Consider the following 23918-nt stretch of genomic DNA (forward strand, 5'->3'; position numbering starts at 1 on the left):
AAAATATATCTAAAACAAGAAGCGACCATAGGTATGTACATATGTATATGGAAGTATAGAATATAACAATGATGTTTTGTATCTAATTTGCATAAAATATTAACGCAGGTTGATGGTTGCGAGTTGTTCGCGAAAGTGTTTGGGATTTTTCTCCTTTTTTTTTGTTTTTGAGATATAGAGATTTTTTATGTTTTCAAAATATCTACCTAATGCTTCAAAGTTTATATTTACCTATATCTATACTCGTATATTATAAACATACATACAACATTTTTTTTGGACAGGAAAATGTAAAATTTATTATTTGAATTATGTTGATGTATTTATATTTTTTGTTTCTTTTTGAAGTATTATGTACGGTGCGGATGGGGAGGGGTTGAAGCCGAGGGTACGCAGTAATTTGAAGTTATATGGTGTCTCCTGAGTGAGAAGGTTAATGTCTTCCTCCGGCTGCTACATTCAAAATATTTGATAAATTTGTTCTTACCGACATGATGTACATGTACTTTATCTTTAACGTGAGATTTGACTTGCTTAGGATGCTTTTTTTTTAATATTTAAGGTGAATTTCCATCGAGGTGAAACAAGAAACAGATGAAAGGAGAAAATTTAAAAACGAATAAAATAAAAAGGTTACTTGTCTATTGGAAGGTCTAGGATTAGGGCCGATTTATTGAGTAATAAAAACAAAAACGAATTAAAAAATATTCACAACTAACAACATTATTTTAAACGTATTTTAACAAAATTGTGATAAAAAAAAACGGAAAAAGAGGTTGTGCAACCCACACTGAAAACCTCCCATCTCGTCCCTCGATTTGTTCAGCTTAAGACTTTATCAAAATATTCGTAACAATATTTTGTAAGCGAAAAATAATTTGCAGTCAATATCAATTTGTCAATTTGTTCTCCTAAATACTTGATTCGAAAACGATTTCTTATCCGTATTTTGTTGTTTTGAAGGTGTTCGTGTTTTTTTTAAAGTTGTCAGTAGAATTTTTCGAAAAGATTAACTCAAAATAAAGGAATATACTATGGTTGCCTTCCTGGATATTGAGGGCGCTTTCAACAACGTTGAATCATCCGCTATGGGTTCTTCTATGACGACCCTTATCGTCGAATACCCACTCTGTGAGTTGATTAATCTAATGCTTAAAAGCCGGATCATCAACTCTAAGATGGGGGATCTTTGTACAAAAATGTCTGTCTTTAGAGGCACTCCGTAAGATGGTGTTTTGTTCCCTCTCCTGTGGAACATAGTGGTTAACGAACTGCTAATATCCCTTGAGAGAGAAGGCTACAGAGTTATTGCATATGCCGATGATGTTGTTATAGCCTACAGGAAAATATCCTAATACACTGAGAGACCTCCTCTAAAACTCACTTAATATGCTCACTAGATGCGGACTTAGTATTAATCCACAAAAAATAGACCTCGTCCTTTTTACACGAAAATACAAGATCCCAGTAATTTTACTTCCTTCAATAAAAGGTGTACCACTAATTTTTACCAATCACTGGACATAAAGCACTCTAAAGACTTGTTTCTCAAAGCAGACTTCATATTAGCTCCCTAATAGGTGGCCTTACGGGACACAGTCTTATAGGCAGACACCCAATACGAATTGGTGTAGCCTCAAATGACTTCTGCAGAATCTGTATGGATGGGGAAGAAGAGGAAACAATCTCTCATCTTCTTTGCGCTTGCCCTGCTCCTTCACTAAGACGCAGATTTCAGACTTTTTGGTAATCCCAGTGAACTGGCTAATAAGGGTATCAAATATCTTCTTCGCTTTATAAAAATCTCAAAATGGTTCAACTAGTAAGAAGTAATTCTCTAGATTTACGCCTTTTCTTTTGGCCTAAGTGTGTGGCCTTTGTATCCGCAGCCACTTAAACCTAACGTAACCTTACTCAAAATTATCAAGAATATTTTGCACATTCTGAAATAGTTTGATTTCAAAATCTATTTTTGTTAGCGAGATTTCTATCATTTCTTGAACATTTTTACAGATTAGATTTTTCCAAGGACAATATTTAACGTTAACAACAAAATTCAATATAGAATGAAAACAACAAAATTTAACACAAAATAAAATAATTTTGAAATCAATGCCTTCATTTATTCACAAGAATCAAACATAAACTTTTACTAATTCTGTGAAGTATTTTTTGTAGACTGTAACTTTTATGACAAAACTGACAGTTGTATTTTTTATATTTTCTACTTAATGTCTAAAACTATATCCTTTATAAAATCAAATTAGTTTGAAACCTATATTTTGAATATTTGAAAAGATATTTGATTCCAAATTCCATTTTTAACAAGTTTTAGTATTGGTTTTTTAAACGTTTATTTTTTGGTAAAAAAAACTCTCAATTCGTTTTTTTTTTTAATTTAACAGAATGTTGAAAATAATATTTTCTTATAAGAAATCCATTTGGAGCCAATATTTAAATTTTTTAGAAAAGATATTTGAGTCGAGAACCAATTTTTTTCAAAGTTTTAGTAATGTTTTGTAAATGTTTTTTTATTTTTTGTAAGAAACCTATCAATTCGATCTTTAACAAAATTTTATTGAATGTAGAAAACTATATTTTTATAAGATGAAATAAGTTTAATTTTTAAAAAGTCATTTAAGTCAAAAATCAATTTTATTAATGTTTTTCCTAGGCTTTCTTTTTTTTTGTGAACAAAACTGTCAACTCGAATTTTTTTCAAAATATGCACCAGATGTCAAAAACGTTTTTCTTTATTTTTTTGTAAAATATTCGAATTGACAATTATTTTTTGTTTGATTTATAACAAGTCAAATGAGAAATTTCAAAATGTTTAATTCGATAAATCGGACCGATTACTATAATTTGCTATACAATAAAATATAACAGCTCTTTGAAGAAGTTTTTGAAAACATTTTCAGAATTTCTAGAAACTTCATTTTTGGTAAGTGTAAGAGCAATATAATTAAAATATTTGATAAAAATAAGACGTTTCAATTTAAATTTAAATTTATTAAAATAAAACACAATCTTATAACAAAATATTAAGAAAATGTTTCGAAATATTTTTCGATTAATTATCTCTTTTGAAATTGTATAGTATCCTTACTATAGTTATTCTGTTTAATGAAAAACTATGTATCTGGGTATTTTTAATGAAAACCAGTTAGTTAAAAACAGACTTCTTAGATATTTGTCAAAAATGTAGAATATTGGCCACAATTATAATTCCTTAGTTTTTGTGCCTCTATTTAAAAACGTTCATATATTAAGGCAATGACAGCTGAATTAAATGGCCCGTAGTTGACCCCCATCTTCATTAAAAATGAAACAAAAAACTTCTTCAATTACGTAAATATTTATAAGGTTATATGACACCGAAATTTCATTTCAAAACCTCATTAACTTATGCCTAATATACCCAGACAAAGAGATAAGATAGTTACATAAAATCAATTAAATTTCCTCGATTTAAAACACCTAAAAAGCCCTTTAATTTCTAACCTCTTAATTCACCGACTTATATATATGCAGATATATAACTGATCACATGGTGATTAATTATACTGCATTATTTATAATTAGTTCATTGATTGCATAACCATCAATTGCTATTTATTAAAGACCTTCTATAGATATCTACCTATACCTACCTAGATACTGCTATAAACTCTCTCTGTATTTTGTTGCTTTCACGCCTTTTACTCATTCTCTTATTTCCTGTGTTTAGCCTCAGCTATAAGAGTTGTTGTTTTGCTGTCGGCCAAAGTTCAATAACGTTTGCATTGCTATACTAAATCGAATTGCATTTATACTACGTACATGTATCCATCCATATAGACATAATGTATCTTTTACTGTAAAATATATTCCTATATCTATAAAGGTATATAAATCGCTACACAAAACAATATGTATATATATACAAGCACACGTGTGGGTGGACTACATATAGGAATAATGTAATTAAATTTGGTATTAGCTAATGTTATACAGTTGCACATTGATCAATTAACAAGCAATATATTCATTTGTCAATGCATTATTTATAGTCATACACATATATACAGCTAGTTTAGTTGATAACACAAATTATACACAAATAAACTTATCCATATGAATATAGTATGCAACATAGACAAATAAAGTATATACACAGACAAGATGAAAGAGGCTTAACGCCAGCCCATCCGTTCGTCCCAATATCAAACAAACATGGGTCAAACTTGCATTCTCAATATCCGAAATGTATACCCATCAGTATATATTTTATAAGGGAGGGTAGAAAGCGAAGATTTTGTAGGGTATAAGTGGTTGGTTTTGTGCGATTGTACGAATGTCCTAAGTTCTCGACACTCGACTCCAATTCCTCACTCTTAATATTATTGCTGCGCACTGCATATATTCACTCTTCTTGCAACTTTAACTTCAAATATTCAATCCAACCCCTAAACTGTATTTCACCTACCCTATGCTATAGAATGGGTGTCTCAGTTAGGGAGGGTGGAGGCTTTAACGTGGTAAATTGTGCGGGTGAAGAGACAGAAGGAACCAAACACGACAGGTGTATTTATGTAACCTCACTTTTGCCCATCACCCTTAAAACTCATACCAATTGCCTTAAATGCATAAGAAAAGTGTGAGTATGGGTGAATTAAGGGCTATATCGTGTTCACGGTTGGAATTGACATAAAGCAACTCAAATCATTGTATTTATTTCCAAATCGAAGAAGCTCATAATAGAATACGATTTTTTTACGAATTAAGTAAATACATTCCACAAGCTTCCAATTTACAAAAACATCATGTTTTTAAGAAGTAATAGTAACTTTTAACTGGGAAAACAATCAGGCACTATGTGAAGTGGAACATTTTTGTCAGTCTTTAAGCAGAACTAGAAAAAATAGATGTGGAACGTAAGTTATAAAGTTTTGATCTTAATGAAACTATTTGTTTTTTGTGGAAATACTTTCCCGTAAAATTATCAGATTATATACATACAACTTAGACTTGGACTTTAAATTTTCTAATAAATATATTAAGTGCCTTAGACTGTCATGCTAGAGGTCTTGGGTTAAACCCCTGCCTTTGCCATCTTAAATTTTTTTTACGGGCACTGCCTCTTGCGAGGAATTGACAAACCTTCTAAGAGTAATTCTTGTCATGAAAAGTGCTTTCTCAAATTAGCCGTTCGGATTCGGCTTAAAACTGTAGGTCCCCCCCTCCATCCACAAGGAATGGTTGAGAGTTATAAGTCACTAGGCCCTAGTTCCCAACGGACTGTTGCGCCACCTTATTTTTTTACAAACATTTTAAGTTCCATTGCAATTTTTGTGAAGAATGTGAAAGGATCAAAATAAAATGACCAATTCTCAAAAGATCGTAATCAGTATTGATTTCAATCTTTCCATTGATTAAAAAAACGCCGTAGTCCCAGTAGTCAATATATAGAATGCCGTCTTTAAAAACCTTGTTAAGTTTAGATTTTCTTTAAATTCCAACCAAAACCGAAGGCATTTTTCGTTAACCCTGTTTTTGGGGACAGAAGAACTTATTTCTTTTAAATAAGACATTCTCTTAATTCTGTCAGTAAGAGAAAAAACCACTCCGCTCCTGGAATAAAGTTAAATTCATTGTTTCAAAGTGAATAGCAACATATTGCCTGGATGCAAACAAAACAACCTTCAAATATACAACAAGCTAAAAGGGGTATACAATGCATAGAGAAGCTATGAGAGAATCCTTGAACAAGGGTTGTATGTGCACTTGTAACTCTTTTAACAAAAAAAAAAGCAAAACAACTACAAGAACAACAATGAAAATGAAAGGCCGACACGAAACAAGTGAATGTATAAAAGCATAGAAGTTCGACATACATCTCCACATACGTTATACTATATGGGAAAGGGTGGTATGTGTATCTGAAGGAAAATAGTAAAGTCCCTCATTGCACTTTTCACTTAATTCAGTGAAATGGTTTATTATTGTTTTTTTTTTTAAACTTTTCTTTGGGGGTCTTCCTTCCTTCCTCGATTCATCCCTGTTTGATGTATCTTCTTTACCTCTAAGGCAGTAGCTGAGATATAGCAATAAAAACGTTATTGTTCTGCAACTTTTGGTTAATTAACTGGCATTAGAAATGACGACCTTTGATATTTGGGCGTTCGTTCATTTTGCCCCCTGGGATATTGCCTAGAAGGACACATTATATGGTCATACTCGACTATACCAAACCGCGCAATCATACACACGTGACATACATATGATTTGTCATTTATATATCTGCAGGGATTTCACATAAAATATCTGTATAATCAATCAATGGCAATTTAATGAAAATCCCGTTGAGGCAATTTATGCCATCGTCGTTGGTCGTTGTCGTCGCTTCGGTTGTCGATGTGGGGTTAATTTCATCCCCCACCCCAAACACAGCTTAAATTATTATAGTCTTTGACACACATGTGTTAGCCATATGATGCGATTTCTAAAGGCCCATCAAGCTGGCGGCCCATTCTCTGCTTCTCATATACATACATATATAACACATCAGGACTTGTGTCACTTGATTTGCGAAACATGTGACCTATGGCGCAGTCAGGGTTTCTACTACTATACTATATATAGTATAAAATGTAGGTTTATGCTGCATCAGGAGTGGGAAAGATACACACACCTTAAATGAATATAGGGGCTCCCGTATAAACTAACCAACCGATAGAATATCAATCCTTGTCTTTACAAAAAGCTATATGTAGGTATGAGTAGGTATGTTTGATAGTACAAAGTGGTTTATGTATGTTTGTTCGTTTAGGTATAGTTGGGGAGTAACATGCACATAAAATGTTTTACAATGGCAGACGTATGGGAATTAGATCTGATAGTAGAAAATAAAGTAATATAAATTTAAGTGTAGAATTGAACAATTTAAATTAAAGTTAAATTCGTAAAAATTGGAAAGAAGATTTGAACAAAAAACGAGACACACAGACATTTTTAGGATTTAAACAGAAAAGGTAAACTAACATAACTTTTGTACCGAAATAATTCATATACAAATTTAAAAAATAGATTTTGATAAAAGGTGCGAAACAGCTTTTATTACCCGTGTTTTCTTGGAAAATTTATCCATAGTATAGGAGGATTTTACACGAAAAACAAAAACAATATCCATAGTATGAATAACACCGATAAAAGTTAGAGTAGATGGGTTTTTGACATTTATACGAGTCTCGAATGGATCTTATGTGATTGCCTTCTCAAATGTTGTTTTGTATCTCGATGGCTGTGTTCGTTGAGTAGTTGTGCATTTGGAAATTTTTGCAAGAGAAAACAATAGAGAAGATTATAAAGTTTTGCTATGTTTTCACCAAAGGTTTATCTCAGTTTAGATTAAATAAATCTTCATGGTGTTTCCACCGTACAAGAAGATTTAAAAATGACAGCACTTTTAAAATGCAAATGCTGCTTCGATGTGTGAAGTGAAATAGTTTGATTCGTGTTAAACAATGAAGAACTGATTAGTTCAGAACGATATAAAAATATGCTACCTTCTCCGTGTTCAACTTTCTTTTTATAATTTGATTACAACAAAACTAAATTTTTTGTACACAAACATGCAAATAAACGGACCATAATGCATCATCTGTTAAACCAACTCCCCAACAGGTTTTTCTTCTTAAATTTTGGCTTGACTCCGATCTTCGACGGGAAACGAGTCAAATCAAGCTCATTTCAACTCGATTCAGATACATAAATAATTGAGGCGTTTTTCAAGCTCGCTACAACACAACATGTTAATTTAGTAGTCTACGAACAAACCCCCTCCTTGAGGCAATTGTTAAATGAACCTTTTTTTATAGAATCTCAATTTTCAGATGTTTTCTTACCATTTCTTCTTGAAAATTGTCAATTGTATTAGTTTTAGTTAGTTTCTTTTTCCAAGTTAATTAAAACATTTGATTTTCACAAAATTTTCTACTATTTGTGTGTTTTTGATTTTATTATTCTGACAGATCTTCTTTCAGTTGTACCAATTTTTAAATACAAAAATCTGTCTACGCGGATCGTTTTGTTAGCAATTTCTCACTTATTGATTTTGACATTTACTGCATATTGTACTGAATTGAGCTTTAAAATGCAAATACCTTGTTAAAATAATTAAAACAAAAATGTTATACTCTCATGGTTTTTGAATTTTTGACTTGGAGAATTGCTTAATGGCTAACAAAAGGAAAAAATATGGTAAAAACAAAAAACTTAAAAAAAATAAATTGTGAAAGGTTATTTATAACAAAAACAAAACTCTTGAAAATAAACGAAGATCAAATATTGGTTCGCTAGGGCGCAAATATTTTTTTTTAATTTTAAAGGGCTATCCATTTTGCGGTTTCAAAATATTCAGCTGGAATTCGAAATCTTTCAAACTAAGTTGTTAACCCAATGTTTTTTCAGTCGAATTCTGACATGTACCTATACGAAAATGGATAGATTAACTACACAACGCATACAAATTTTTAGCAGCTACTACAAAAATGGTGATACTGCCACAGTTACATATCGTGCTTCAAGAGGAGATTAGTGTTTACATAACCGTTCAATCATGCAAGCAATTGGCAAAATTGTGATGAAATTTAAAAAGAATATATTGGTTATAGATATTGTAAGGCATGTGCATCATAGTTTGCTTGTACTGTAAGTCAAAGTGTTGCCGAAGACCCGTATGTGTTGATTCCTCCTCGTTCTCAGGAATTAAGACTGCCTTACGGCAAATTATGGCAAATTTTGCATTTGGATCTACACCTTTATTCATATAAAGTCCAATTCAAATAACAACGAATGGGTGTTTGAAAAGCAGTTTTTGGATGGCGACTTTTCGAAAGAAATTTTCTTCAGTGAAGAAGCACATTTCTTACTAAGTGGGGTATGTTAATAAACCGAACTGTCGTATTTGAGGTTAAGAGAATCCTGAAGAAATTGAAGAGAGCCCATTATATCCACAAAAAATCACTGTCTGGGTGAGCTCTTAGATCCGAAGGTGTGATTGGACCTTACTTCTTCGAAAAATACGATGGAACGACTGTTACTGTCAATTTGGAGCGGTTTTTGAAGAATACGCAGTTGAAGAATACGACTTGGAGAATATGTGGCTTCAACAAGACAGTACCATATCTCACACAACTCCTGCGAATATGGATTAATTGCAAGATAAATTTCCTGGCCGCGTAATTTCTCATCGTGACGATATCAACTGGCTTCCAAGACCATGCGATTTTTTTGTGAGGCTACGCAGAAGTCAAAAAGACAAAATCACATTATTTTATATCCATAATGCCACGCCATAGAATCTAGAGCTTTAGAAACAAAGGCGTGTCAGTGGGCGGGTCTTAAAAATAGTCATGTTTTTAAACAACTTATTGGTGAGACTTTTAATTGAAAGAGATGGAAAATTCAATCAAGACGTTTGGTAAATATATCGATAGTAGGTATAAGTGAGTCACATCCCCTGTAGACCTAAATTAAGTTTAAGATTATTTTTCAATTTAGACTGATTTAATTTTTTTCCTGATTTGAAATAAATCGAAAGCCTTAATACTACCAATTACACACTCAACTTAATAGTAAAGTTTAATACAAAAATCCCCCAACCAAACTCAAAATTTCACATATGTCTTCGAGTCTTCGAGTTTATGGCATCTGCAAATAAATTGTAACCTCGTATTGAAAAATAAAATAAAATTCAAATCTTTTTCAAATAGAATTTTTGCATTTCTTCGGTTTTATTGTAGATTTCCTTACCACCCCCTTTCCTCTTGAAAACCACCCTTGCTTTTTTGTTGTCGTCGTCGTATGGTATAAATTTAGGAAAACGTTTTTCTGCTAATAAAGCACCATCCATGGCCTTAATTTATTACAAAACAATACCTAACATGTAAAAAACAAAAAAAAACAAATTTATTTTCGTAAATTTTGTTCTTTTAGTAGATTAAAGTCCCGACAAGAGGGCGCTGTGTCTATCTATGTTTGTATGCATAGAGATCGACATCAAAATGATAAGAGAGGCGAACAAAAAAGGCAATTTATTGAAATTTCCAATCGATTGATTCGTATTTGTCAGCATAATAAACTATGCCAACAATCCATATTTTGTGTTGTATATTTTTAATATTATTTTGCTTAGATGTACAACAATGTTTTTGTGACTAATCAGCAATGTTCTAGATATTGGATGAATATATAAAATACATATTTTATAGGTATTTTTTCGCACTCGGTGATGTGCAACAATTTTTATCGTGCAGTTTATATATTTTTGATTTTTTTTTATCCTTACAGGGAGCAAATTTTAGAGAGGTTGTAATTTTTAATTTATTATATTAGATTTGTTGTGTTTTTGTTTGTTGATATTTATGTGTGCGAGTGCAGGAAAAAGGATTCAAATTACAAATACAAAACAAAAAAAATCATGAAAACATATAAACATCCCTACAATCCCCAATGCGGGTGATGTAAAAAGCTATGGTGGATGGTGGAAAAAGGATGGCGGGATGAGGGTGAAAATGTGTATGTATCTATATCCTTTTAAATTGCGCCTACGCAACCATTATTTTAATTTATTTATTGGTCTTTCATTGGTGGATTTATGTGCTACGAATGGTTGAAATAAATTCACACTGAAATGTATAGCTTTTATACTATAACCTACTATACATAGAGCTACTGTTATTTTGGTTGTTTCATACAAAAGGGATTATTTCGAATTCGGTGGCAGCAAAAAGATTTATTTCCCCAAAAACGAATGCAGATGATTTGATCTTTCTCTCCACGCCGCGCCGCCATGCTGCCGTTCATCGTATTCCTACTGACTGCATTTGGTAGGTAAAGGAATATAGTTAGGGGTTGAAACGGATATCATGGTGTTTCATGTTTCATACCATCGAATTGAATCCATATCACATACACAACACCGGCTATTAACAATCATAAATCGATGGAATTAAAATCAAAATTTATTGATCAATTTGTTGATTAACTGGTTCGATATTATTTGCACATTTTAAATATTTAATTCGGTTGCAAAAGAGCGATATGGCGGGAATAATTTGGTTATATGTCCTCGCAACCAGTACACATTATGTTGTAGGTACTGATAGGTTTTTAATGTATTTTTTTTAAATTAATTCGAATTTTATAAAGTATTCAAGATGAGTTTTTTTGTAGAATTTAAAAAACAAGTACCGAATTTGACAATATTTTCTACTTCATGAGGTGTTTAACTTAGGTTAGGTTAGGTTAAAGTTGCTAACCGTGATGGAGTAGCAAACTCTCAGGCCATTGTGGTACCACCACATGAAACTTGAAGCTTTCTTCTAAACTTAATAAAAGCAGTTCGAGTTCCTTACGAAACATGAAAGGCTGATTATGTTACTATGATTGAGATCGTAATAAAAAATCCTCCTAGGTAATTCCTTCGTTTTTGAGTATGTGGAGGTGAAGAACTGTTTCCTCCTCTTCCTCATCCATACCTTAACATTCTGCAAGTCATTTGATAATACTCACACGCTTAACCGCTATTTATCTATTAGACACAGATTATCGAGCTTATATGTGATGTGCTTAGAGATAGCAAGAACCCTGAGCTCTTGAAATCTAATGCAGGCCAGATGTTTTTCGTGACCTGACGTGGTGACGTTGTTCAATATAATGTTTGCCTTCTTCATAGCGTCTTACATTAGCAATAGTTTACATGTTGCGATTGGGATGCCAGAACTAGCCAAACGTGGTAGTAGGTATGGGTTGTTCGGTTCCGTTCCATTCCTTAAACTTTTCTCGAATGTCTGTATGGCACGGCACCCAGCAAAGGTGAATATTAAACTTTTGTTCCAATACCATTTCAGATGATCGACAGTAATGGGCTTTTAAAAAGAAAGAGTACAGAGATTTGATAGCGGCCTGACTATCTGAGAAAATACGGATATCAGATGTTTATATCAGGTTTTCTCTAAGCCAAGACAAGTCTTCCTTTATCGCCAAAAGTTCCGCCTGGAACACGCTACAACGATTAAGAAGGTAGAGTGAAATACGTAATTCAGTCGTTCAGTGTACACCTCCACCAACTCCTTCATGGGTTTTTGATCCGTCTGTATAAAAGAGGACTCGTCTTCTAAGAATGCCTTATCGTCCCAGAAAGATCTGAAATGTATAGAAAACTGGAAGTTTCTGTCGAATTGCACTTGATGTAGTCTGTGTGCGTTGAAATTGATTCGAAATTCAGTAACCAACCAGCTTCCAGCTATTACTAAATACATCAAGAGGTGTTAAGTTGATTTGGGTGTCCCCGCAGATGGAGTCGTGCGAAGCGATCCGCTTATACGTAGTAAAGCAAAGGCGTTTAACTCAATTCATATAAAATTAGAAAAGGATCCGTTTTTAGTGATTAAATGGCTTTTAATATAAAACTGAAAAGTTTGTTTTCCTTCATAACTCATCTTTAATTGATTGTGATTAATTTGCAATGGTTCCTATGATTTTGTTTGGCAATTTTTATGACTTTTCAAGAGATAAAAAAAAAACACACACACAAATGTCACAACTAACTAATGACTTATTAGCTGAAATTTATTCACTATTTTAAAGACTGCATATAATATAAAATAATAAGCCTCATTATATTTAAGTTCAATGATTAATGAAATATCTATTTAATAAATCAAACCAACACTTCACCTATTCCTCTAAACTTTACCCCCTTTTTAAACTCGTTTTCTTTTTTCATAGATTACATATATTTTTCATAAAATGTTTTGAAGTTTGTTGTCTAAAGTTAACTACTCGCATTATAATAATTCAAACAATCTTTGTTTTCCATCATCTCATTAATTTCCAAGTCACTCTATGTGTGCTTGGCCTCTCAAGTCATAATTTCTTAAACAAAAGCCTAACCAACTACGCCATTATAATTTCTACTAAGTACACATACCCATAGATTAAACCGCACCAGCAAAAGCCCCCACATTTGCATTTTTGCAGCGATTTCAAATTAAAAACGCATAAAACAAATAAAATAACCAAAAATGACGTACAATCTCAACACGTTCCAACTGCAATCACATGATTTAACCACCAACATACGCCAGGCTACATTTTTGATGCTCTTTATATACATGTAGTTATGGTATCTATCTATAGCGCATATCTTGCCCCCGAATGCGGCCCGATCCTATCCAAATCTATGGCCCATCACTTCTGCCACTGGTGTTCTTCTCAAAAGAGTCTCGCTCTCGCTTTATTTGCTTGTTGCGCTTATAGATACTTGTAGATACTTACAACTCGTCGTACTTTAGCCAGCAGCAACATTGCAGCATGCTTGCCTGCCTGCCGTCAGTCATCACCATTACTCGTCACGCTCGCATGCGCCCAAAGATTATGAATGCAGCAATTGCTGCAAAACTGCATAGCATAATATAGTATATGCATGATGTTGCATAAAATATGCACTCGCATCTAGATAGATAGGTCCCTACTTATATATGTGTATATGTATAGGCAAAACTATGACGTTTCATGGATAGACAATATCCAGAGGCTAAGTGCATACGATGAGGTGGATCGTCATCATCATTTCAGCCGCTGCCGCTCTGCCACTGCCACCGCCGCCGTGTGTCGTTTTCATCATCGTCGTAGTTGTTCGTTGTTCGGTTACCGCCATCCCTGTCTAAATATCGCCATCATCATCATCGTATAGTCATCATCGGCACGTCGTCAACTTTTAAGTTTACTTATTACATCAAGAATAACAACAAGAACGTCACGGTGACGGCGGCGAAGGCGGCGGTGGCGGTACGATGGTGGTCGCGGTGGTTTCTTCTTCAGCCTGCAATCGTCATTCAATCTTTTATGATGATTTTTCACAGATCATGATGGAAATAAGGTAATGAAGGGTAGGCGTTACATGTCGGGTCGTTTTATGCACTCTTTGCAAAAGGCTAATCCAACAAACACGATTTTGATTTAAGCTTAGTTTGGTTATGTTGTTATAATGTGATTTTCATATGAACAGTTGATGAAGAAGAAGAAGCAAGCAAGAAGCAGCGGCGCGCACACTCTTACCACTCAATGCGGTATATTATTACTTTATCCGCGGCATAGAAAGTGCAAGTTAAGCGCCACTTTTATTATAATAACTTTAGATATTAATCTAAAAATATACCGCCCCAGATAAAAATCTTTTATGCAGAGAGATATCTTTATTCAAGTTGTCAGAATGATTTTTTTTGAAGATTAAGAGGTTAAAGAGTGGCTGCCACATATTATTTTTATATTTATATTAAATGCACAGTACTGTGAAAAAAAATGTACATAATTTAAAATAAACAATCTTCTGTTGGACTGATGTTTAAAATATGCGCCACAATTATTGGAGGTTTGTACGAAACTTTTGTTATGAAGAAAATGGTTGTTAAAGAGAAAATGGTTGAGACAATCAAATTAAACAATATTAAAAACGTTATATTGAAGAGCACTCAATATTTAAAGAAGACAACCTAAAATACACATAATACAGACAGATTCAAGCCATGGCATTAGATTTGCAAATTTTAATAGTAACTTGTTTTTTATATCAACTTAAATGTAACCTTTTAAATCACTTGCTATCCCGGTAACAATTCTTTTGCGAGGAAGGTAGATTATCCGGGCTAATGCAAAATAATTGCATGTAAATTAGGGGTAATGAGATACAACTGTTTTAGAGGCCTTTTGCATAGGTTCATAAACTGTAGAAGAACACCAATGGCCATCATCTCCAAATAATCTTCACAGAGCTAAGAAAAGATATGCCAAAATGAAATTTTCAAGTGAAAAAGGATCTTAATTAATCAATTAAGTGTGTGAAATTGATGGAAGCTTTATATAAGAATCCAGCTATTAAGAAGACAACTATTGATAAGACCTTTGTTTTGTATGTGAGCCATAGATATAACTCTAGTAGACCATAACTGGTATGAGTCAGTCAGTGATAAAAGTCTTGAGAGATGTGCAAACCTTGTAAGTGAAACATCTCAATTTATAATTGATTCTTAGGTTAAATTGGGTTAAAAAAGGTTCATTGTAATACTACATGAATCTAGAGAGTAACTTCTTACTAGTGGAACCATTTTGAAATTTTTATAAAGTGAAGAAGAATAGCTCACTATGATTATCAAAAAGGTAGTCTCCCAGATGAAGTCTGTGTCTTCGTGAAAGAGCTAAGCAATTGCAGAGAAGGTGAGAGATTGTTTCCTCTTCTTTCTCATCCATACAGCTCCTGCAGAAGTCATTTGAGGTATTGCGTGTCTGCCTATAACAATATTGACTCTTAGTGCTTTTAAAAATAAAAATAACCCAAATATCTCAGAATAATAAACGTCTATCATAATTCTGATCAATAGCCTTACTCAATATCATTAGTAGTTTGCTTGCATAATTTTCCAAAAAGTGCATTTATATAGGTTTGGAGTTTGATTATATTTAATGTATTATGTAGGGCATTGTGCTGTCTATTGGTTTAAGCCTTATGTTTTTTTGACACTTCATAATTGTCAGCTTATAGAAAGCGTCACACTACGATCAGTGGCACATCATAAGTGAATGTGTTGGTTGTTAGTAAGAAAATAATACAATTATAGCCTAACACACCCAAAAAGAACGAAACATAATTACCATTTAATAGGAACTATTACAGAACAAAAAATTAAATAAAGACTTTTCGATAGTGAAACACTGGTTCTAAGCAATGATTTCAATTCCACCTTATTTAGATTCAAATCTAAATACGATGAAGAGTTTAAGTTGCATAAAATGCTCAATAGACTTATAGCTTCATTCTTCCCATAGTTTGTTTTATGGAAGTCAATATGTTAAAAATAAAATTAAGGCAGGTATGAGTTCTGCCTCTGTAATTGAAATTTACACAAGATAGCCAATAAGGAGCATTAATTTCACCATTAATGAGTTGATGAAAAAATATTAAGTCCTTATTAACAAGCTTTTGATGAAGAGATTGCATTTGAAAAATTTAAATACGTGTGTTTATAGGCAGGCAGATCATAAGGATCATCCCAAGGAAGACCCTTTAGGGCAAAGCGATTGAAATTATGTTAAATTGGTTCAATACGTTTTCTATAAATTTCGTAATAGGAACTTGGGGATGAGGACGAACATCGCAATTGTACAAAGAAAGAGTAACATAAAGATCTTTGAACTCCTTTGCCCAGCGTTTTATTTAACCAATCATTGAACTTGCCTTATTAACAATAAAATAATGTGATGTGTAAATTCTTAGTTGGAATATAAATGAACACTTAAATCTTTAAATACGAATACGCGACAGTGTTTTTGCTGTGATATACAATCATCAAGTAACCTACCGATTAGTTTTTTAGTTAAAGTTATCGTCTAGAATTTTAAATCGTTAAGGTCAAGGCTATTTTTTATACACCAAAATGTAAAATTATCAATGTCGGCTTGTAAAAGATTATGATCATGGGTGGACTTTAGTAATTAAAAAATCTTCAAGTCATTAGCAAAAATGATAAATCACTTGAGCGTAGACATGACTATACATCGTTAATAGACAGGATGAACAAAAAACGGCCAAGATGGCTTCTGTGGGTAACACCAGATTGAGCGACAAAAGGTTCTGAATGACCAAAACTTGACTGCTATTTAACAAAAATTGATTAACTAAATATACAAGTAATATTCCCTAGTAAAACATTATTTTCGTATAAAAGAAAATGTTGGAACACTCAAGACTATACTTCACTGTTTCGCATTTTGTCAGTAATTTCCTATCTGGTGTGACTAAAACTTTACTAAACATTTTATCAGGTGTACTCTGTTTTGGATTTATCAGTTTTTTAAGTTCCGATTGAAAGAAATCTTTAAGAATATTAAAAATTATGATAAACATTAGGCAATATTCGACTTGTTAAGTTAAAACTGGATTAGCAAAAATTAAACAAACACACGCATTTATTTGTTTAACATTTTTTCTTCACAGCACTGTAATCCATGGGTACGATTGTTTATTTTTCGTCATATGCTTCATGCAATAGATTTTCTAAAACTATAAACAGTGACAGTTGTTAAGATTAAGACACTAAACTTTGTCGTTGCCCTTGCGATATCATATCTACAAACATTCAACATTAAGCCCAGGCGCTTGAATGCGGATCCAAAGCCGTTTGATGGCGACAATATAACTACTACATACAATACATATAGTATTTTTATTTACATGAATATGTACGAAAAACAATATATAATATATGTTTGTCCATCTGAATCATCAGTTTTAACATGCAAATCACGTTCATTCTAAACGCCTCTATTTGTGGTCTCGCCGCATTAAAATTGCAAATCAAGCGTTTAAGTCCCCGTATACGTCTCCCGACGGCATTGAAATATAAACATACATATGAATATGTGTGTTTTTTGTATAGCTATGTAATATAGTGTGTGTGAATGTGAATTTAAGGGAAAACTTTTTCTGCACCTTCAAGCTTTTTGAAGTTCTACCGCTTAAGTCGTTTAAAAAACAAAAAACTGCACAACGTCTGAAGTGTATATACCTATATGACATCTTATTTGTCAATCAAAGTCTTCTCTTGTCTAACAAGCATAAGTCTTGATATTTCTTTATTTTTCTTGGCACCATATCACAAAGTTTAAATTCAGTTTTCCTTAACGAATCCTTAAGCAAATGAAATTTGAAGCAGCACCTATCCTTGCTTGTTTGTTTGTTCTATGCCATAATCTACAGAATAAGACTTTTTCTAGCAGTGCCTATAGTGGCACGAAACGGTCGTCATATCATCATATCGTTTCGTTGGTGTCGTGTGGAATAGTATATACACACTCAGCACCAAACAACCACACACAGTTATAATATGGTGGACTTATGGTAATAAATAAATCGCGAATCACATAAATCACCTTGAAGTCCGCATTTCTTATAAATGTGCGCAACATACAGGTTAACATTTATGATGCATTGTATCTTTAGGTTTTTTTTTGTGTCACCTTGTAGGAGAGCGTGCGATTGTTATACGCAAATAGTACTCTTAACTACTTGTGTAGAAACGTATTTGAGACATTTATAACATTAACTTCCTCCTATATTACTCGCTTATAGTGGTGGTCGTAGAACGATGTGTGATTATGCGATATGCAATGGCACGGTGGCCTTAATTTCGTCTTTTACTGCTGTAAATATCGTTCTTTTTTTTTTGAAGAGTTGTTTTTGTGTATTTTGTGAAGAGTGAAGTTTCATTCTGTTGATTATTTTAATTCTTCTAAGTGAAGTGTCCATTTCCTGAAGATATTGTATCTATTGTACTTATGTATTTCATTTTAACTAGTTTAAGCTACCATCACACAATATCGTAGAGTGAGAGTAACTATGTACATATGTATGTTAAACAACCGAAGACGCCGCCAACGACATCGTCTTGATAATCGTCTCTGGCGATGTCGTGTCACATAGCTTACTTTTTCGTCATTCTTGAAACTGACGTATTTTTATACTAAGGTACGAGCATGTGGACGAGCAAGAAGATATTGTTGTAGTTATGGCTATCACATCACATCTTAGAGATGAAATACACATTCATAAAGTAAATTGCAAATTAGTGGAAGTTCAACACAGTTGACTGCTGTTGAAGATAGTTACGTGATAGGTGAGCTTTGTATAAGATTTTTTGTTTCTTGAAACTTCTTAAAAATAAAAGGAATTAGAAACACTGAAGTGATCTCATCTACCTTTAACTTAAAGATGTCATGTCAGATCAACGATGCAATGTTTGACCAAATTTATAACGGGTTATCCATTTTGCGGTTTCAAAAGTAAAGGTCTGAAATTCGACATCTGTCGAACTAACTTGTTAAACCTACTTTTTTTCAGTTTAAAGTCTGATTTTTATGAAAATGGATCATTACACTACCGCCACAGCCACATATCGTCATTATCGTCCAAATACTTAAGCAATTTGCAAAATAAGAAGAAACTGAATTGGTTACAGATATTTTAAGGTCTGTGCATAATAGTTTTGCTCGTACTCCTGAAATTATTGCTGCTGTAAGTGAAATGTTTCCGAAGAGCTGAAGGTGTCCAGTCTACGACGTTCTCAGGAATTAGGACTATTAGAAATACTTCTTCGAAAACGACGATGTCAATTCGGAGCATTATTGAAGAACATGACTTGGAGAATATGTGTTTTCAAAACGACGGTGACCCACAACTCAAGCGTTTAAGGCTTTATTGCAATAGACATTTCCTGATTGCGTTCGTAGCAATATCAACTGGCCACCAAGATCATGCGATTTGAAATTGTTGTGAATTAATTTTTTTACTCCTGATTTATTGTAAAATTTGTTTTTGTCATAAATAACCGTACTCGAGGTGTGTAAACTTGAGTTCTAAGCCTTATGAGTTCTTTTAGATCAGATGACGAATTTGTTAGATTATTTTGACTTAAGGTTATGTTTTAGGAGTACGCTGGAAAAATATGCATTTCACATTTTTAATACATACATTTCTTAGAACTCTTGGATAACACCAACTTAATGGCTGGAGAAACGTCTTTTTCGCAAAAAATAAATTCCCCTCTTAGAAAATTCTTTGCCATAATAGTGTATTGTTACTTCTTCTGCATCTATGTTTTAACTTGTATCCTATTAGCTTTTGTTAAAGTGATCATTATAGAAGAATTCTCATACGTAATTCTTTCGTGCTTTAGCTAGAGCAGATCATGTTCAGAGGACGTGAAGAACTGTTTCCACCTTTTCGTCATCCATACAACTTTTACAAAAGTCATTTGAGAATACTCCTAGACGCGTGGCGTACACTGTTGACAATCTCTTTGCTAACTTTTTATAGAGCGTATATAGACATATTTGAATGCCTTTCCTTTAAGTATTAAAATCAAAGTTTCTTACAATTTAGCTTCAACTTTTTCGCCAAAAGTAGTTTTTTACACTGAAAAATGTTAAATCTAAGATTACAACTTAAATACAAGAAGAGTTTAGATTTAAGAAATGATCTTTAAGGCATCATTAACAATCTTAATCTGCTAGTTATCCCAGGTTTTTCGATTATTCAGTCACATCTACGAAACTTTATGAAGTCTAAACCAAGAAGTTAAAATCCATAAGAAAAAGTCAGAAAAATTAAATATGTTGTGGCAATCACTTGTAACACAATCTACTTTAACCAAAAGTCTCAAGTCAAATGAAAGAAAGACAGGAATCACCATCCATACACTCATTCCCATATAAATATATATACCTATATATTCATTCTGAAATAAGAAAACCAAAAAAAGGGTTTATAAAGTCGGAGTTTCAAGTCTGAGTCTTGATATCCTGTGTGCCATTCAGAGGCAGTATACGTTTCAACGGTTGTATGTGTGTTTAGTTCACGTGGGGCGAGGAAAAGCCTCGTCTTTTTGACAGCAAGAAAGAAAATAATCCAACAAATAAAAAAAATTTAAAAACGGCCTCACATTGAAGCCAAGCCAGACAAACTGTGTCCAAGACATACTATGCGAGATCCAGGCTGAGCTAGCGCGTATTCGAGGCTACTCCACCATCACCATCACCAACGACGACTACGAACGTCTGACGCCGGCCGCCACCGATCGTTCGGCGAGAGTGTAGGGCGAACAACAAAAAATTAAATATAATCTCGAAAATGCGAGAACTTTTTTGACAGATACAAAATTGAGTTAGTTAACAGTTTTATATGCGCGTATGTAAATTGTTTTTCTTTTTTGTAAATTTTATTTTTATTTTAATATATCTGTGTGTATGCTTCTTCGTCCCTTGGGGGCATTCTTTTGTATTTTTCTTATAAAATTTTGTTTTATTTTTATTCTTGCTGTGAGTTGTCTCTTGACAACTGTCGTGGCCGCCTGACCATAGTGCGCGAAGAACGCGCGCACGAATGCTCCTCACACATTCCACTTTAGATAGAAGATAAGCGGATATATCTTCTAGATGTGTTTTTTTTTTTGTTAATTCTTTGACAACTTGTGACAGTTTTTTTTAGTTGTCATTTTGCTAACATGCGATGCATGGTGTAAAGTTCCATTTATAATACAATTTTTCTTACAATTAAATATTATTAATAATAAGATCTTAAACTAGTTTTAGATATTTTGTTTCAATTTTTATATTTAAATTAGTTTCCTTTTAATGCCTTTTTATATTGATTTCATATTGAATTTATATTAAAAAAGACTTAAAAAATCTTTTATTTGTGCACGATCTGTTGGTGGTAACATACATATATTATCCATCCGCCAAAAGTGTCATGTTACGAAGATTTACGATGCGTCTTTTCGTATGTTTCGATCACGCCCAAAAATCCAAGTTAACACAAAAATATAAAATACAAAAATCTAAAAGAAAGACATTTTTGGAATAAAAGTGAAAACATTCAGTTGTTTCTTTGTTTGGATTTTTGTTGTTTTTTTTTTATTATCATTTTGGGCTGAGAAGTATATTTTTTGTTTTGTTTTTGAAATCAGAAAATAAAGTTGCTTCTCGAGATATAGAGAGTAAGAACGACCGACGACCATTGATCTTAGCTTGTTGGAGGTGGCACATTTACAAAGAGAGAGGTATATTTGTGTTTGTTGAAAATTGAATCATTCTCACATTATAGAATGTAAACATGACTAATAAACTGATTTGCATATTTTATTGAGCCCTATATTGGATGTAGTGTCAGTACCTACAGATATTCTTTTTTTAGCTGCACTTCATGAATGTGGAATATTTTAAATAAATAAATAAATCTTTCACTCATTACAATGTGCAGATATTCCAAACCAATTGCCATTTTAAGGATATTCATAAACCTTTAAGTGCGTAGGAGTCTAAAACTTGTATTTTGCTTAGCGTTCGGTTAAAAGACTGCGCAGACTATCAGAAATAAAAACGAAATTCACTGAATTACACAACGTTTACTAAACACAATGCTTCAAAATGCAGAATAATGTCTCGGCCAAGATCAAAAATTGAGAAATGGTCTATAAAACCGCTTTTTTTTGGAAGAACTTCAAATATTGTATAAAATTACCTCAAGGACCCAATGAGGCATAGAAAAACCACAAAGGAAGAGTCAAGAAAGCCACATAATTTCAGAAAAAGCCGGCGATAGTGAGAGCTGCTTCAAATTCAAGGCTTTCCATTAGTTAATTAAAGGCTAGGGTAAATTCAAGAAGATCGACTTTTGCTCGGTGAACAAAAGGCGAACCATATACGACATTAAAAATGAAGAAAAAAAGGTGGAATCGAGCTTGGCATACTCTTTTCTTATTTTCAAATGGCACAGTAAAGGAGGCAGTAATGAAATAGGGAGGAAGCGCATCTATTACGGGACCGTGGAGCTGGATTTTTAAAGCTCTAATATGACGGCAAACACTCAAAAATCGATTTTAAAACGATCTTATCCGCAGTTTTCTGAATTATCTGGTGTATAAAGATGGACTTTCCAACAAGATAATGCACCAAACAATACCGCACGGACAACAAAAGCCTGGTTTCAGGGGCAAAATGGGAACCTTTTACCAAAAAACCGAAGAGATTATTGAAGCCATAAAACGGCTCTGTGCCCAGGTTAGGTTAGGTTAGGTTAGGTTATAGTGGCTGTCCAAGATGGAAACGGACACACTTAGGCCAGTTTAATGGCCCATTGTGATACCACATGAATGTTGAGGCTCCCTCCTAAGCTCAATGGAACCAGCTTGAGTCCCTTACGAAGCGTGAGAGGCTGATTATACCGATATGATTTGGATCGTTTAGATCGTTGAAGAAGAATTCTCCTAGGTAATTCTTGCGTTTTCGAGCTAGAGCAGGGCATGTGCAGAGAAGATGAAGAACCGTTTCTTCCTCTTCCTCGTCCATACAGCTTCTGCAAAAGTCATTTGAGAATAAGCTTAATCTCGTGGCGTGCTTTCATATTAGACAGTGTCCGGTTATGACACCTATTATCAAGCCCTACACTCTTGCCGATCTGCTTAGAGAGAGCAAGCACCTTGAACGTTTTAAATCGAGTGTTGGCCCGATGTTTTTTGTGACTTGACACGTGGTGATGTTGTTCCACCTGGTGCCTGCCCTCCTCACAACGTCTTGCATTGGGTCTGTGCCATAATTTAGCTCAAATATCTGACAGCACTCTACGAATTACGAACAGTCAGGACGAAGCATACATTACTAAAAATTATTTGAATCTATTCAAAAAAAAAAACAAGTAATTACTTTAAGAGTCTAACAGTAAAATTAAGATCTTATCCTTATCCTTGTGACAGGAAGTGTACTGGAAGTTTAATTAACGTTATTGAGAGTGATGGAACAGCATATAAAAAGCCAACAAAAATAAGCCACTTTTTTTTTAATGGTTTTTAATATTTGTTTTAAATAATTTAAAAAAATGTAAATTTACTTGTATTAAAATGTTCAACACTTGTTTTTTTCAAATTTATTTCAAAATTCTCCTACCGATTTTGTTACATTTTAAATCAGTTTAAAATTCTGAAAATTAATTTATCTCATCTCTTTATTGAAATAAGACGTGCAAATGACGTGATTCTCAAAAATTGGATGATTTTAAGGAAAAATTGATAATATTGATGATATTTTGAAAAGAGCATCTCTTAAATCTACAGTATTTCTTACTTCTAAACTGATTGAATAGTTCTTAAAGAAAAGAGCTCTCAAAAAAGAATTTTAAATAGTTTGAAAATGTTCTATACAACATATTGAAACTCAATGAATATGAAGAATTAAAACAAAATTATAAGGCTTACTTTAAGAGCATAAAATTTCAAAAATGTTCAAAACAAGGGACAATTTTTTTTTTAAAGTGTGCTCTTTTT

At 33.1% G+C, this 23918-nt stretch overlaps 1 protein-coding gene across 3 annotated transcripts in view; it reads right to left on the bottom strand.

Annotated features, from left to right (window-relative positions):
* The window catches only part of LOC129940048 (homeotic protein ultrabithorax-like), a 215830-nt gene that overhangs the window by 142260 nt on the left and 49652 nt on the right, over positions 1–23918 (bottom strand). The window lies entirely within an intron of this gene.

Source organism: Eupeodes corollae, chromosome 1 (assembly GCF_945859685.1).
Source record: "Eupeodes corollae chromosome 1, idEupCoro1.1, whole genome shotgun sequence".
NCBI lineage: Eukaryota > Metazoa > Arthropoda > Insecta > Diptera > Syrphidae > Eupeodes > Eupeodes corollae.